The sequence below is a fragment of the Euprymna scolopes genome, chromosome 35, assembly GCF_053919585.1.
Source record: "Euprymna scolopes isolate OS-2025 chromosome 35, ASM5391958v1, whole genome shotgun sequence".
Classification (NCBI taxonomy): Eukaryota; Metazoa; Mollusca; class Cephalopoda; order Sepiida; family Sepiolidae; genus Euprymna; species Euprymna scolopes.
The window spans coordinates 72453672-72470894 of record NC_136516.1 but is presented as its reverse complement, the minus strand read 5'-3'; the positions used below and the strand labels follow the sequence as shown (position 1 = coordinate 72470894).

Below are 17223 nucleotides of genomic sequence, written 5' to 3'. Positions count from 1 at the left end.
TATATATATATATATATATATATATATAATATAAAGCTGTGTGTGTGGTCACGAATAGACTCCTATATGGTTGACTATTTTATAAAACTGATTATATATAATGATAGAAGATGTATCGAGACACAGGAATGGGTATGTTTGATCTGGCAGAACGGTGGTTCATTAAAATTGTGTGGTCTGCGTTCGCGCCTGGTCCACAAAGTATGGAAATAAAAAAAAAAAAAAAAAGCGTTTACAAGTGTTTTTGATATAGATGTACATAAGAATACTTTGATAAGTATGTTTTAACTGAAATAGGGATTGTATGATAAAATTGTGGAGTCTGCGTTCGCGCCTGGCCTCCATAGAATGGAAATAGGCACAAACTTTAATAAAGACTTTTCATATCTATCTGCGTAAGTATACTTTAATAATTATGTTTCAGTTTGAAGAAATATGGTATAATAAAATTATGAGGTGTTCGTTCGCACCTGACCTCCATAGAATGGAAATATGTCACAAAGTTTAACAAGGTTTTTTAATATAGATCCACAGAATATTGTGATAAGTGTTTCAGTGTGAACAGGTATAGTATAATAAATTATGGGGTTTATCTATTTTATTTTTACTTTCATCATATTTTGCTTTGGTTTTGATACCCCCAAATTCAACCCAAATTTACAACCCTTCGTTTTCATAACCTATCATACTTTCATAAATCAGAGTCCATTTTCTGTAGGCTGTTTTTGAACCCAGTCAACGACGGGTACATTTGCTAGTATATATACATATATATATATATATATATATATATATATATATATATATTAGTGATGGGACGATTCCAGAATTCTTACTGATTCCGATTCTTTTAAAATCACTAAATATTTAGCTGCATAGTTGTTTTTCTATACATTTCAGTTTTGTCTTAAAAAGCTTAAAAAAAACATTTTATCCTCAGTAGAAGTAATGGAAAATTAACTTTTAACCAAGAATAAACGAAATAACAAAAAATTACAAGAATCGTTTTTGGCATCGGAAAATAGTCACAATTCGGATTTTCTCGATTTCCGATTCTGATTAATCATCCCAACACACACACACACACACACACACACACACACACACACACACACACACACACACACATGTAGTAGAACCTTGAGATACGGCATTAATCCATTCTGAGGTTGGCATCGTAAGGTGAAATTGCCGTATGGCGGGTGTTTGAGCAACATTTTATACAGTACATATTAAAAATTAGAAACAAAATGCAGTACAGTATATACTACACATGCATATAATCAACTAACATTATAAATAACACCGTAAGGCAGGACAAATACCGTAACCAGGGTCTAGAAAAACATTGTATTCCACATCGTAACCTAAAAAAAAAAAACGTATCCCGGGGTTCTACTGTTCTAGAAAAATACTCGATGGGTAAAATAAATTCTCATACAAAAATAGTTTTGCACAACATTTATGTCCTCTTCCAAAAGTTAAAATCAAGATTAAACCTTATGTCTAGAATCCTTATTCCAATTCTGATCAAAGTCTATTACATGATTTTTATTCTATTAGAATAAGGCGTCTTAAGAATAAATTGAAAATCAGTGAATTTTGCTTAATTGATTACTAATGACTATGAATTGAATTAAATGTACATCTGAAATATTCTAATTTTCAAATGTGAACTTGGCTTCATATAATGCCTCCTAAAATCCCCCTTAAAAAACTCCAAAGAAACTGAAATTTGGGAAATATTCATTAATTGATGTCTAATATTTATTATTTCGATTTCAGTATCTGAATTTTCACACAAGACTTTCATCATCTCTTTGCCCACTTTTTAAAATTTAAATTTGTTACAAAATCTATTGATTTTTTTTTTGCAAAAAGATTTTTGTAATGAGATGTTCATTGAATTATCTTTAAAAAAAAACAAACAAAATTGAGGTCTCTGAGATGACTACAGTATCAAATTCCTATCTCCTTGTGTGATATTTTCTTTGTAGTGTCTTATGAAAAAGCATACTTTTATGACTTTTATGTTAAAAGTAAGTTTCATTTTTTTTTTATCTAAAATCTAATTTGGAAATTGATTTAACCTTCGTTAAAGGACTATGTGCATCAATATCTTCACACATATTAGTGTGGTACATTATCTCATGTTTTCAATGACATCAAGATGTCATTGTTAAAAATGACGAAAAGAACATTGCTTAACATTATCACTAACCCTAAGTCTTAGGAGCAATACGAAAAATAATTTCAGTTCCCTTATTTTTATTATTATTTTTTTCTTCTTTTTTTGTGTAGTGCACACGATTAATTTCAGGAAAAAGTATTTTTTTTCGTCAGATTCTGTAAAAAAAAGATCGCACATGACCTAACATTTTAAGGGGCAGGAATTTGTTACCGTGATTTTAGCAGAATGTCCAAAAAGGAGACCTTCGGATAACACTGTGTAGTTACAACTATTCATTACTATTAATATATTATTACAGACACAACAAATTTTGAAAGTCGATTGGAAAAATAATTTATGACTTTAAAAGGCAAAAGTCATGTCATTTATGTCCAGGAAAACATTTTGAAACCCGCGCATTTAGATTGATAACCATTAACCAAATATAATCAAATGAACATTAATCTCATATTAAAACATGTGTTACGTTTTATGCTTTTCAATTTATAAGTAAATACTAATTATCAATAAATCGATTATAAAATGTTTTCCCTTCGGAAAAAAATAAATAAAAAAATGTCTTTAAAAAACAAAACAATTTTAATTAAACTCGGTAGTTTTGTACATGAATACTCCCCCCATTAAAAATATTTTAGAATTTTGATAGGGGGATCAGGTTTGCATATTAATTTAGTGTAAAATAATTACCTATTTTCAGGCCAGAAGTTTATAACCGGATAGAATTTTTATGGCATATAAGAAGGAGGATGTGCAATTTCTAACAAACAGCCTGAAAATTTTGGCAGGAAAAAAATTTTTTTTTAATAAAATAAAATATGTTGTATTGTATACCCTTCCATAACTCTATCATTAACTCTAAGTCTGGGTGACAACAGAAGTCTGTGGTAATTGTTTTTTATTTTTTAATTTATTTTTTATTTTTTTTAAGATTTAACTAAAACTAGAAAATGGTTACTTGTCATTTGAAACGCTATTTAGTCAGGAAGTGGGAGGGGTCAATGATGGAAGAAAGGTTGAGAATGGCTGGTTTAGTGGGACATTTGTTTGGTTTCTATCTGATGAAATATTTAGGATCTATACAGGTTCATCATTATCTTTTCTTGATATTAACAAAATTATGAAAAAAATTCATGTCGTGAAACAACAACTAAAAAAGATGAAGATAATAATCCACAATAAATACTCATCTTTGGGGCCCATGACACAGTGGGTAAAGACGTTGAATCTCTACGATTCTAGGTGAGACGACAAAACGTGGTGAGACGACAACTATAGATGGCAGTAATTGCTGAGAATGCAGTTAGGTGATTCGGAGTTCCTATCCCGTCGTGGTTACCTTACCACCTGACGAAGGCCAGAGGAGTTCCTATCCCGTCGTGGTTACCACCTGATGAAGGCCGAAACGTTGTGAAACAACAACTAAGAAAGATGAGGATAATAGTCCGCAATAAATAAAAACTTCACGTGTGTCTGTATGTATATTTTCCGCATCACAGTAGTAGAATACCATGAGTAGGCCATCATGGAAATACACTAGTTCTCGCCAAACTCTTGAGATTTTAAAAGTTCAGATTTTTAAAGTTTAATATTTTATATTAAATTCCAAATTAACTGCATACATGTTGGAAATACTTTTGTGTGTATCATCATATAGACGATTCAACACACATGTATGCATGGAAGGATCTATAAATATCCGTAAAGAATAAAATTATTTTTGTTTAAGGTTTACTCTTCTAGATTCGCCGTGTTCTACCTATGCCCGTGCATATTAGCAGGTTAAAGAATGCGTTTGTTTTTTTTACCACACATGGACAGACATTTACTATGGAGAGGTTGTGTTTTGTGCATCATATAGTGCTGGGATACTATGTGTAAGCCATCCTGAAAGGTGCTAGTCCTCTACAAACCTTTTAAATTATTAATTGAATCAAATTCTTTCAAAAACTTTCTTTCCTTCTTTTTCATCAGTGAACGTTGAAAAGATTATCTGTTAATTAGTGCCCCATGACGTTTAACACTTTTGACTGTAAGAGTAATAACTCGTCTGCCCCCCCCTTTATTATTACTAAAATAAACAAAAAACAAATATTGATCAGGATTAAATATAAAAATCAATGAAATCCTTTGAAAATAATTTACTTGTTTTAAGAACATGGACCAATATTTTCCTTAAATCACTAAGGAAACAGATATGTTTTAATGCAGATTTGTTGTAATAAAGTTATTAATCGCAAAATTATGGGGGTGGGGTCGACTTTACTTTATGTATAATATTAGGTTTAAGTTGTATTTAATGTTTATTACAAATTAATAACAATAACGAATTTATTAATTAAAGATCGTTAAAAACAAAATAAATATATAGCAAAACTAAGTTCCCAAGTTCCAAAAGATGTACCTGAAAAAGATTGGAGGTTACATCAGTGAAAACGCTGTGAATATAGAAATCAAGAATAGTAGTCCGAATGATGCAAAAAAAAAACAAAAACACCCAAAAAGTTGGTCTTTGCACAGGAATCGACTTATCAGGAAACAACATGACAGTTTGTTTTTTATTATTTGAACTACTGTTCTTATCTTGAATATTATTTTCATAACGATAATGATACTAACTAGCAAGACCTATGGAAATTCCACAATGGCATCTTTCATATGTAATATATTGCTGCTGGGCATTTTGTGGACGTCCAGCGTGAATGGAGACCCTGTGATATAATCGTAGCCGTTTTGTTAAAATTGTAAATTAATTTATCTAAGTAATCTGTTTTGTTTTGTTTTTTTAAATTTTTTTATTACATTTTCACCCCAAACAAGGCACATTGCCACCTTGCTGTAGGGGGCTACTATCAGGGACATAAGCTACAGGGGTACTATGTGGGGAGTTTGGCAGCAAGATGTCGGTTCACGTTACACTTAAACTTCTTCATGTCAGTACAGTTGGCGAAGCAGGAACCCGGAAGGGAATTCCAAAGTCTAGTGGTTCTGGGGAAAAAACTACTGGAGTAGAAGGCTTTCTTACATCTAGGGATCTCTACTGTGAAGGGGTGGGATTTTGCTGCTTGTCGGGTTTGTCGGGGTATTTACGTCGAGAAGGTACAAGTGCTTGCAATTCATTGGAGCATTCACCGTTAAAGTACTTGTAGTATATATGGTTAATATAGTGTCAAAATATATCTTCTTATTACGGGTTTATCTCCAATATCCTTATAGGAGTCATATGTATGGACGCCCGGCATGAATGAAAACCCCACAATATCATTATAGCATCTCTAGACAAAACAGATACTACCCTTGGGTCCTAGTCAAAAAAGCAAGAAGATATATTTTAGTTTTATATACAGCCCAAAAGCGACATCATTTTTTTACATTGCATCTTCGGTGATAGATCGTATTTATTAAAAAAGAGGATAGAAGGTAATAATATACTACAAACATTAAATTAGTATATAGATACTCTAATTTAAGGTTCATAGTATGTTATCACTATATTCTCATCATTGTTTTAACTCTCAAGTATATATCCGACACAGTTAATTAATCAATCGAGAACCACATCACTCTATATAAATACATATAAGACATTAACTGATATATACTCGAGAATCAAAATAATGAAAAGAATATTCTCTTGTCATGGCCCTAGTTATCTCTTTCTATCCTCCTTTTTAATAAATAGGATCTCCCGATTGAATAATTTATAATCTAGGAACGGTGACACACGTACGACGGTATTAATATATAGATACTAAGTATAATAATAGCAACAACAATAGTAAAATCATATAAAACTCCCAAAAGTATTGTTAGAATTGCATTAAATTGTGCATGGAGATTCCTTAGGTTGTCAGCTGTGTCAGAGATGATTAATTAATTACTTATATTCTCCAAAAATATTAGATATAATGCCACCAAACTTATTATAGTGACCTTCGAGGCTGCCAGATGTAACCAAACTAGAAATACTAATTATGGTGCTGAAATGCAGCTTCAACAACTCTCTACAGATGCTTTGGACTTTTCGACAAGTGTGAAATAAAAATCTTGGATTAATGAATTATATTATTATTTTGTAATAAACATTAAATACAACTTAAACCCAATATTACACATAAAGTAAAGTTGACTCCCTCCCCATAATTTTGTGATTAATAACTTCATTACTGCAAATCTGTATGGAATCTTAAACAGAACCATTTATTTAATTCATGGGGAATATCATGCTCTCATTCCGTCAGTCATGACTAAGTGGAACTCCCAAGAAGGTTCAATCCTCAGTGTGGGCAACACTCAAAAATACAATTGCAAATTACTACCGAGCCATGGCTGATGGAAAGAAAGTTTGCTACCCTCGTGAATTAAATAAACGTTTTCATTTGAAATTCCATCTAGATTTCAGAGTTCTGACAGAAAGATGCCTGAGTTTGACAAGATACACCTGAAGAAGGTGTCGAAGACTACATCGACTGAAACGTTGTGAAAATAACACTCAAGATAAGAACCGTAGTCTGAATAATCCAAATAATAGAAATTATAAATCTTCATCTCAAAAATTCAGAAACATATCAAATCAGTTTGTATCTCATTTAAGATTTTTAAATTTGAAGCAAAGATTACTCTTGATATCATTAAATCGTTTTACACCTATTAAGAATTATCTTCTCTTGTTTTTTTTTAAACTAAAAGTGGTGGTGGGGGGGGGGTCACCACTCGATAAGGGTTAATGAATTAGAATGATTGTCAGAATCAAGTTGAAATATTTTTGGCGATGGTTCTAGATAGGAATCTGTTGACATTGGCTTTGATGACGACTATGTTGTAATCTGCAGGGAAGCAGTCTCATGGCAATGTCTTCCACCAACAAGAAACCTTTGTGAAGAAACTTTGTGGAAATTTTGCTTGAAGCTGGGAACACCGAGGTAAAAAAAAAGTTTTACTTCGTTGTGGTAGCAATAAGAGTTATCACTGTAAATGTTTTCAAAAGAGGAACACGAGATTGAAGCTCGGTTAAGCACCTTTCATGAAAATAACGATATAAAGTAGAAAGAGACTAGCAACGTTTCTTCTGTGAGAAAGAGTCTGTAAGAAACAGAAAAGTGTAAATTACTTGCCTAAAAAACGTCCACATATTTGTGTGTCTTGTAGAGTTTAGTTGCTGAATAATAATAATAAAAAAAATGGTGACGCCCAATTAATTGATCCTCAACGATCGTGCAAACTAACGTGAATTCTCGCGGATCATATGCAAATCAGATGTTGCTGGTTTGACTAAAATGCCTGTTTTTCATGGACTGAGCTCATTTTGAGTTTGGTGTAGAGAGCTTTGATGGTAGTGTGTTGAATTTAAACCCCGGCATGATTAGTTGAAAGTGCAAAATAGTTAGCAATTAATGATTTAACCACAAGTAGATAACCTCCCACTATATTTCAAAGTCGATTCTGCATTCTGTCAAGGCAACGAAAGGAGGAGAAAGAGGGGGTTGGGGAGAGAAGGAGAAAAAGAGAGACGGTAGAGAAATAGAACTTTTAATAGAAATAGGTTACACTTTTGCCCCAGGCATCACCAGGTAACCCTGCTAGTATTATGTAAAAGAAAATTTGGGGATATTGTAACGTTACCCAACACGTTGTAGCCTCAGTCGCAAAGTAGACAAAGAATAGGAAAGAACATCAATTCGCGTTTTCCCGTTGTAACAACATTTATTTCCAGGTACTTTTCTCCGAATGAAACGTGATCTTGAACATGCTCTTGAACGTCATTCACGTCTCTAATGTGCTTTTTTTCTTTATTGGCGACGTCATTTTGCATGCGTTTGTATACACTTGTCCGCACTCTGTTGCAGTATGGTTGATTGATAAAATGCAACACTTTTTGTGGTGAAAGTTTTTAAAATTTTCAAAATGACGTTTATCATGTTTTGCATTCAAACTCTTCGTTTGTTATATTGTAACCCTCATCTTCGTTGCTTTTTATCCTTTTCTTCTTTCCATCCACTTTCTCCATTTGAGCGTGGAACACAATACATTCAGGCAAGTTGTATTTTATAGATTTTTGACAACGATTTGTGCTTGATATGGCACATCAATGCCCCACCCCCACTTTTCTGCATACATTTATGTACATAATCAAATTCTGTGTTTTATCTTGTCTAGAATGGTGGACAAGTGCATAGCAGGTCTATTTTTAAAGACCTGACCGCGATATCCAATGGCGTGTAAAAAAAAAAAAAAAAAAAAAAAAACTCAAAAGTCATTAGATAATGTTTTATCTTTAAACACAACGCAACATAAAAACGCACAAAGCGCTTGAGTTCACTTTAAATTCGACAAAACTTTGACGTTGTAAGCATCTGTACTGCAATCCTCTGATTGAGACTAAGTATAACAACATTCACTGATGTTGCGACGACCTTATGCATTCTGATTGGTTGCTTTGTCAGTGATTCTGCACTACCACCGTGTTGAAAATATCCACAAAACTTTGGTGTTGGCACAACTAGCTCATCACCAATTTCTCTGTCGTGATCTCAAGGTAGGATTTTTTTTCATTTACAATTTTAGGTTGTAAGCAAATGTTACATAACTAAGGCTGTAAGTTTGAATGGGAAAGTTTGAGTATCATGTGAGTCCGTGTGCTGCTTGCTCGACAAATGTTGCCGACTCAATGTTGTTTCCGTAGTTGTCTTCTTTTTTTATGTTCTCTTTTGGATGTGTCGTTGTCTCCCACACATTGGTGACTGCTGAAGGGGTGCACTGACTCATAAGTAGAAAAATAAAACAAAACACAAAGAACGTAAACTCCGACACTTTCTACAGATATCAGTTCAATTCTGTGTGTGTGACACTATCAACCATCTACATACTAAGGTCCACTTCTACCTAGTCTGACATCTGGCCACTCTCCTAAACTGTAACTGTTGTCAACCATCGCAAACCTGAGACTGTTCCCAACCGTCATAAACGATCTCAAAACCCTCTGCCACACTTAAAACTAACTCTAAAATATATTGACCGATTCTGTTGTCCGGTCCTTTTGTCCCTAATCACTGCCACACATTAATTAACAATCCCATTTTTGCTTTCTTTGAGAACAACTTCCTCTCCATTGTTCTGCTGATAAACTTATTTCCTTGTTTTTTGTCATATTTCTTTTGTCTTTCTCTCCCACTTCCTAACATTGGGAGGGGGGGGGAGAATGTTAATAGCAGCACACACACCTATAAGTTGTCGCTCCCCATTTAGCCTTGAGAGTGTATGACACAACAATGTTTCTCAATTTTTGAGACGAAGGTTGATAATTTGGATTACTGTTCTCATCTTGAGTGCTATTTTCACAACGTTTTGGCGTCGGATGTATCTTTCTGTCACACTCGGGAATCTGCTCGGAATTTTAAAATTTTGTGCAGATTCTAAAGTTCAACAGAAAGATTTCTGAGTATGACAGGATATACCTGAAGAAGGCCGTAGATTACATCGGTTGAAACGTTGTGAGAATAACACTCAAATAAGAATAATAGTTCGGATAATACAACATAATAGGTGCACAAATGTCGTCTGATATCTAATCTCTCTTTTTTTTTCTCTCGCACGCAAATAACTAATCACTTCAAGTATCAATCTCTCTCTATCACTCTTTATATCTCTCTCTCCCCAGTATATTTGTGGCTTCTTGCTGTTTAATATATATATACATATATATATATATATGTATGAGAGAAAGAGAGAGAGAGACAGGGGGGGGTAGACCGGAAGTCTAGAAGAGCAAAGTTTAATTTAATGTATTAATACTTTAAAGGAACAGTGCTAATAGATGTATATTTATCATAGAGCTATATTAATAGTGAGGATAAAGATTAATAATTGTATATTATGAATCAGTTTCAAAAGGAATAACAAAACAAAATCAAATTGAGTGCACGATCGTTTCGGAAACGATATTCATTTTATTAATATTGACAAATAATATTGGTAATAATTGACAAAGATTATATATATTTTTTTATATTGTCTCCTCATCAGCATAAATTGGGGGTGGGGATAGGATAAGTCATCAAAATAAACTAGCATTTTTGTAATAAGTAAGATAGATGCATCTGGAAATAATTCTGTGTAAAATCTATGCCCCTCACGAAAAGTAACACCTCGGTGGCATCCATTTTTGAATCGCCTTGCGTAATATTAATAAAATGAATATCGTTTCGAAACGATCGTACACTCAATTTGATTTTGTTTTGTTATTTCTTTTGAAACTGATTTACAATTTACAATTATTAATCTTTATCCACAATATAAATAAATATATATATATATATATATATATATATATATATATTTCTGGAGAAATATATTTTCTTATAATATATACCAATCCTTATTTAAGAAGCTCAATGTAATTACAGAGCAATATAGTGAATAAATGACAAAAAACTATATTCCAAAATTCGTGATGTTGACCATCTTATAAGTTATTCCTTTTAATTCAGTTGACATTTACAATTCTTGAGTATCTGTTTTGTAGTGCAAAATCAATCACTTAATTATTATATCAATTAGTGAATCTATTATTCCTTTAACTCATCGAAAGAAATAGCAACAATCAATCCGTCAAAAGGAAATAAAGTGTGATTTGACATGATTAAAAACCGAAAATTGGAAGAAAAGCTGCAAATACCTTTAATGTTTCCATTACGCCATTTTGAATATATATATATATATATATATATATATATATATATATATATATATAGAGAGAGAGAGAGAGAGAGAGAGTGAGAGTCGTAGCCTCTGTGTGAAATATTTGGAATGTTGAGACAAACCCAGATTCAAGACAAGGGACATCATAACACAAACAAGCTGGAATAAATGTTTGCATACAAAATATACTTTATTATAACTGAACCAACACAATGGGTCCATTCTTTAACTAAAATATAATACATCATTTTACGTTACTTTCTATTCAGCTACTGGTTTTCCACCTCGGAAATCTCTCTCCTACAACCCCCTCTCCCCACAACACATGAACAATCAAACAAACTACAGTCATGTAGAGACCCACGCTTACTCTTTAAAAGTGCTAAATTAAGAACGACTTTTCAATATTGTTTCGTTTTAATAGCTTAACCCAGGTTATCCCGAATTCAATGTGACCATACCAACAAAGTATCCTGTTCAACACATATCTCCCTATACCTTGGTCACCCACTGTTCACACAAGATATGACGCCTCAAAATATTCTTTAACAAAACTTATATTCATATTATTTGGATTCTTTGGATTACTGTTCTGATACTGAATGCTATTTTCACAACATTTCGGTTGATGTAACCTCCAACCTTCTTCAGGTGCAGCTTGCCAAACTCGAGAATTTGGACGGAATTTTGAATGGAACCCTTTATTTATTTCACAGCAGTAGCATACTCTTGTTCCATCAGCCATGGCTGGATAAAGATCCTAAGTAATTCGTAATTGTATTTTTCAAACCCACCCCCCTCCATGAAGTACATAAATGGTTCCATTCGAAATTTCGTCCAAATTCCTAAGTTCAACAGAAAGATTCCTAAGTTCAACAAAATACACCCGGAGAAGATCGGAGGTTACATTGATTGAAACATCGTGAAAATCACACTCAAGATGAGAACAGTAGTCCAAAGAATTCAAATAATACAAATAAGCAATCCTCATCTCTAAAATTTAGAAACGTAAAACATATATTGCTGGTCACTGTTTTACATGTACAAAATGTAATGTATGGAAGTGAAACCTGATCAGTGAGGGTTGAGGATATGCGTTGCATGAAGAGAAATATGAGAATGATATGATAGATGTTTAATATGAGTCTTAAAGATAAGTTTAGGTTTGATGACCTCGAAGGAAGATGAAATCTGGACAGTATAGGAAGATATGTATATAACACGATACTTTGTTGGCATGGTCTCTTTGAAATAATCGATAAGAGTTCTTGGGTTAGTAGGTGTAGAACAATTGAGATAGCAGGGTCAGTTGATAGAAGATCAAGGAAAACATGGGAGGAAGCGATAAGGATATACTTGAAAGAGGGATAAATAAAGTACTGGCCAAAGATAGGTTAGTTTAGAAGTTACAGCAATAATAGTCAGCTATTTGAATATTTTGAATATCTTAAACGATAAGCCTATCTAAGACCATCTGACAACTAAGTCTAGCTCCTGGTCTTTTTGTGATGGAAATATTTGGAACAGATTGAAGGGTTATTAGTCGTGGTGGGACAATTAATCAGAATTCGGGGGGGGGGGGGGGTCAGAACTTTTTTGGGGGGGTATTGGTATCGGAATCAGAATTGTAAAACAATGCACTAATTTCTCAATGCCAAAAATGATTCTTTTGTTTCTTTTTTTTTTCCAAACTTAAATTTTTCACTTATGATAAAATGCTAAATACTTATTAATTTTGAAACTACCGAACTGAAACTTTAAACTGAAATCTACCCCATCTCCCCATCACTGTGTTTATATATTTGCATATATTACATGGGTTTTGTACGGTAAACTAAACAAAAAATTAAAAAAAAAAAAAAAAAGAAGCTCTACAACTAAATATTCAGAGATTTTAAAAGAATCGAAATTGGTAATTGTATCGGAATCAGGAATTTACGACAGAATCAGTAATTGTATTGGAATCAGGGAAAATATTTGAATCGTCCCATCACTGGTTATTAAAACCAGTTTCTGTTTGAGTTGACCGAGATCGTTAGTCTTGGATGATTGTCTAGAAGAAGAATCAGAACTTCTCAACTAGGTCTGTGTCATATCCTCTTGTAGAAAGAAACTCTGAAATTGACATAAAGATTGGAATGTCTTTCAAATATTGAATTTAATATTGGTTAATGTATATTGACAACATTGATGTCTCAGTTTTTTGTATACTGGAAGGATACAATCGGTTTCATCTATTCTTCAATATGTTTGTAAGTAGTTCTTCTAACCAACTCATATTTTTATATCTAATATTAATGAATTCTCTAAGACAAGTAACTCTTTGAAAGTATTTTTGTTCAAGTATAATATTGTAGTAATAATTAAAGAAAAAAAGATTAAAATATGACTGTTCACACACAATAAATACTCTCAACATCGGAATATCTCAAAGAATATGATAATTATCTTTTTACCATTTCTCCAAGTTACCAAAATGTGATCACATAAAACATCAAAAATGATGTTTTTTTGTGTTTTCTGCAAAAAAAGTTTTTTTTTTTTTTATTGAAATATATATGCAGCTAATTCTGAAGTTGATCTGGATTCAGTTGTGGATTGAGGTACGAAATGGTTTGTTTCGTTTAATTCTGTGAGGACTCAGCTCATGTTTTTCTATCGTACGTGTGCCCCTTTTCTTCCTAAGATTTTCATAGATAGCTCTGCTCTTGAGGAGAAATTGACCCTTAAACTTCTTGGGCTTTCTTTTTAATCAAATCGTTCTTGGAGTTTATATATCAGATCCATTGCTCTTTCTGCGTTCTGTAAAGTCGTTTCTCTCTATCGTTTTAAAGTTTCTCACACCTAGTGTTTCGTACTTACGCAATCATCAATGTAGGAAGTGATAGTTACTGCTGGTCAAGAAATTCGAACCTGGTCACAAAATAGTTCACAAGAAGTATTTATGACTGTATATATGCAGTTCACTTGCCATAGATATATATATATAATTATTTACTATAATAATTATTAAATATTAATTATTAAATACCTACAGACACTAGTGTTTCATCCTTTCAGGAATCATCAGTGCAGGGTGTCACAATTAACACCAGTCGATAGATTCGAACTCGGCGACAAAAGCCATCCCTGGCTTTATTAGCAAGGACCTAATTCATTCGGCTACCATTAATCGCGAGAAATATATATATATATATATATATATATATATATATATATATATATATATATATATATATATATATATATATATATATATATAATACAATTTCCCAGTCTTTATAAATCTGTAAATATTTAACTTAATTATTTGATTTAAATATTTTAAGTTGCTATTTTTCCCGGTTACAGTAAAAACATGTCAAATGTGCCGGTATTTTTCAAACGTAAAAATACACCTGTGGAAGATAATCTATAGATTTTAGTTTTACTTGTAGTTTGAAATTAATAAATATTAATTTTTTTATTTTTACAACTAACCATTAGAAGATTTTGCTTTAAACAAAATAAAATAAAAAAAGACAAAAGAATCGTTTTTGGCATCGGAAATAAGGCACAAATTTTTCCGATTCCGATACCGCCAAAAGTTCAGATTTTTCCTGATTCCGATTAATCGTCCCAACACTAATATATATATATTAGTGTGTCTGTGTGTGTGCGTGTGTTATGCTACATAGACATTGTTGATTACCTCCACACCGCCTTCGAAATTCTTTATCCCCCCCCCCCCCGCCCTTTCTTTCTCTCCTTCCTCTTTCTCTCTCCTGGGAGTCTTTCTCAATTCAAGTTCTATAGTGAGCAAAAATAGTTTTCATGCTTAACAATTTGATATTTATTTTTAGATTTCATAAATTGTTTTCATTTTTATTTTTAAATGTTTGATTACTTGATTAAAACCTCAAATCAAAACACTATTATTAACTTTTTTTTTTTTTTTGTCTGTCTTTTTTTACCCAATGTAATTTGCAACGCTTGGTCAGAAGCGCTATTTAGTCAGTCCTAGGTCAGGCTGTGAGTCAGATTACTTTGGCTAGTAGTTCGGTTCTAGAAGTAAAAACTAGTTGAATGCCGAATAGTCATTACGGTAGAAAAAAAAACGTTTTGTCAAAATCCAAGTTGTAGTCCCTGCATGCATTTCTTTTTTTTTTGTTCACAAACTCTTTCTAGGGTTTGAGATGTAGACCTCAATAACTATATATTTATTACTTTTTACATATACATATATGTGTATCACGAGATCAATAAGGAAAGTATAAAAAAGAAAACCTCTTTAGGTCATGGCATTTCAAAGCTAAATGCTTCTCATCAGAAGCATTTGTCCAAAACTATAAATTTGCTTTGTTAAAGACTTATTCTTTGATAACTTCATAGTGTGTATATATATACTCCTATAAATTCGTTTTTCTTTTGTGTGTATTGATATTCATATTAACCCCCTCTTTTCTATTTATTTAAAAAGAAAATACAATTTTCTTATATATGGGTTGTGGATTGCATTCATCTGCAAAAGATCTAGCTAATTTGTATATTCTTTTAAACATTCATTTTAATTAATTCCCTATTAGTTTTTTCGGATTTTTTATGAGATGATAATCTTTAGTTAACTATTACGTGTAATTCTATTCATACAGATATTCTACATGATGTATACTTGTGTAATATTTGCATAAAAAGGTAATAGTGAACACAAAAATTCTCCATATATATTTATGTATACATATATATTTTTGTTTAATCTATCTATCTATCTATCTATCTATGCTCCTATAAATTCGGGTTTCTTTTGTGTGTATCGATATTCATATTAAAACCCCTCTTTTCTATCTATTTAAAAAGAAAATACAATTTTCTTATATCTTGGTTGTGGAATTGCATTCCTTAGCAAACGATCTAGCTAATTTGCACATCCTTTTAAACATTCATTTTAATTGATTCCCTATTAGTTGCTTCGGTTTTTTAATGGATAATCATCTTTAGTTAACTATTACCTGTAATTATATTCATGCAGATAATCTACATGATTTATACTTGCATAATATTTGCGAAAAAAGTTTATAGTAAACACAAAATTGTTTCCATATATATTTATGTATAGGTATATATTTTTGTTAAACGAATCTATCTATCAATCTATATCTATAAAAGTGAACGTGTCTGTCTGTCTGTGTGTGTGTCTGTGTACATTTCCCTACGCAATAACTCTGTCAATTTTTAGTCTACAGACTCGAAATTTGATATATAGGGTACTGAGATTTGGGAAAATCGATGCGATCGGTTTTCGGACAGAAATTTGGCTGTTAAGGGGTCAAAGTTCAACGATTTGACCTTTGAGAATTCTACAAAACTCCTCCGACAATTTTGGGTCTAAGCACTTGAAATTTTAGATATAGGTTCCTTGGATATGGATCTAACTTAATAACTGAATTTGAACCCAAAACAATAAATGTTAAGGGGTCATAATAGGAGTCAAAGTTAAAAAAATTGACCGTTTTTGTTTTTTTTTGTTTTTTTTGCTCAGCATACACCTTCAAATACCCGGGCAACGCCGGGCTGAAATGCTAGTATATCTATAAAAGTGAACGTGTCTGTGTATCTGTCTGTGTGTGTACATTTCCCTACGCAATAACTTTGTCAATTTTAAGTCTACAGACTCGAAATTTGATATACAGGATACTGAGATTTGGAAAAATCTGTGTAATTCCTTTTCGGCCAGAAATTTGCCTATTAAGGGGTCAAAGTTCAACGATTTGACCTTTGAGAATTCTACAAAACTCCTCCGACAATTTTGGGTCTGAACACTTGAAATTTTAGATATAGGTTCCTTGGACATGGATCTAACTTAATAACTTGATTTGAGCTCCAAGCAATAAATGTTAAGGGGTCATAATAGGAGACAAAGTTTAAAAATATTTGACGTCTGCGATTTCTACCAAATTACTCAGACACTTTCTGGTCTAAGCATTTGAAATTTTACATAAAGGATATTCAGAGATAGGGCAAGCTTTTTAATCGGTTTGGGTCAAAAAATTTTAGTTACCAATATATAAATGTATGTATGTATGTATGTTTGCATGTGTGCCTAAAACTTTCGACAGAGGCGAAGGATTTTTACAAGATCAGTACTGTTTTAAAGTTCGACCTTTCAGACGACAAATATCGAAAAATTGGCTAAAAACATTAATATCTTCACCTTCAACTAGGCATTTTTCTACAGGGGGTGGATCGCTTTTTTCGCCGATATTTTCGAAAGTCATCCTTTCCTTTCGATTGTCTAGCCTTAATTAAAACCTACGTCAATTCCGGTTTGGCGGTGGTCGTAACGACAAAGACGTCGCCCC

The 17223-nt window shown here is 32.4% G+C and overlaps 1 protein-coding gene across 3 annotated transcripts in view; it reads left to right on the top strand.

Moving 5' to 3' along the window:
- Positions 1 to 17223, top strand: part of LOC145259924 (membrane progestin receptor gamma-B-like) — a 204058-nt gene that overhangs the window by 15727 nt on the left and 171108 nt on the right. Inside the window, exon 1 of one of the 3 annotated variants that reach the window (XM_080117884.1) lies at positions 5198 to 8723. The exons of the other annotated variants lie outside the window; for them this stretch is intronic. The gene's annotated coding sequence lies outside the window, so the exon portion shown is untranslated. Of the gene's footprint in view, positions 1 to 5197; positions 8724 to 17223 lie in introns of those variants that run through there. 3 annotated transcript variants of the gene reach the window in all.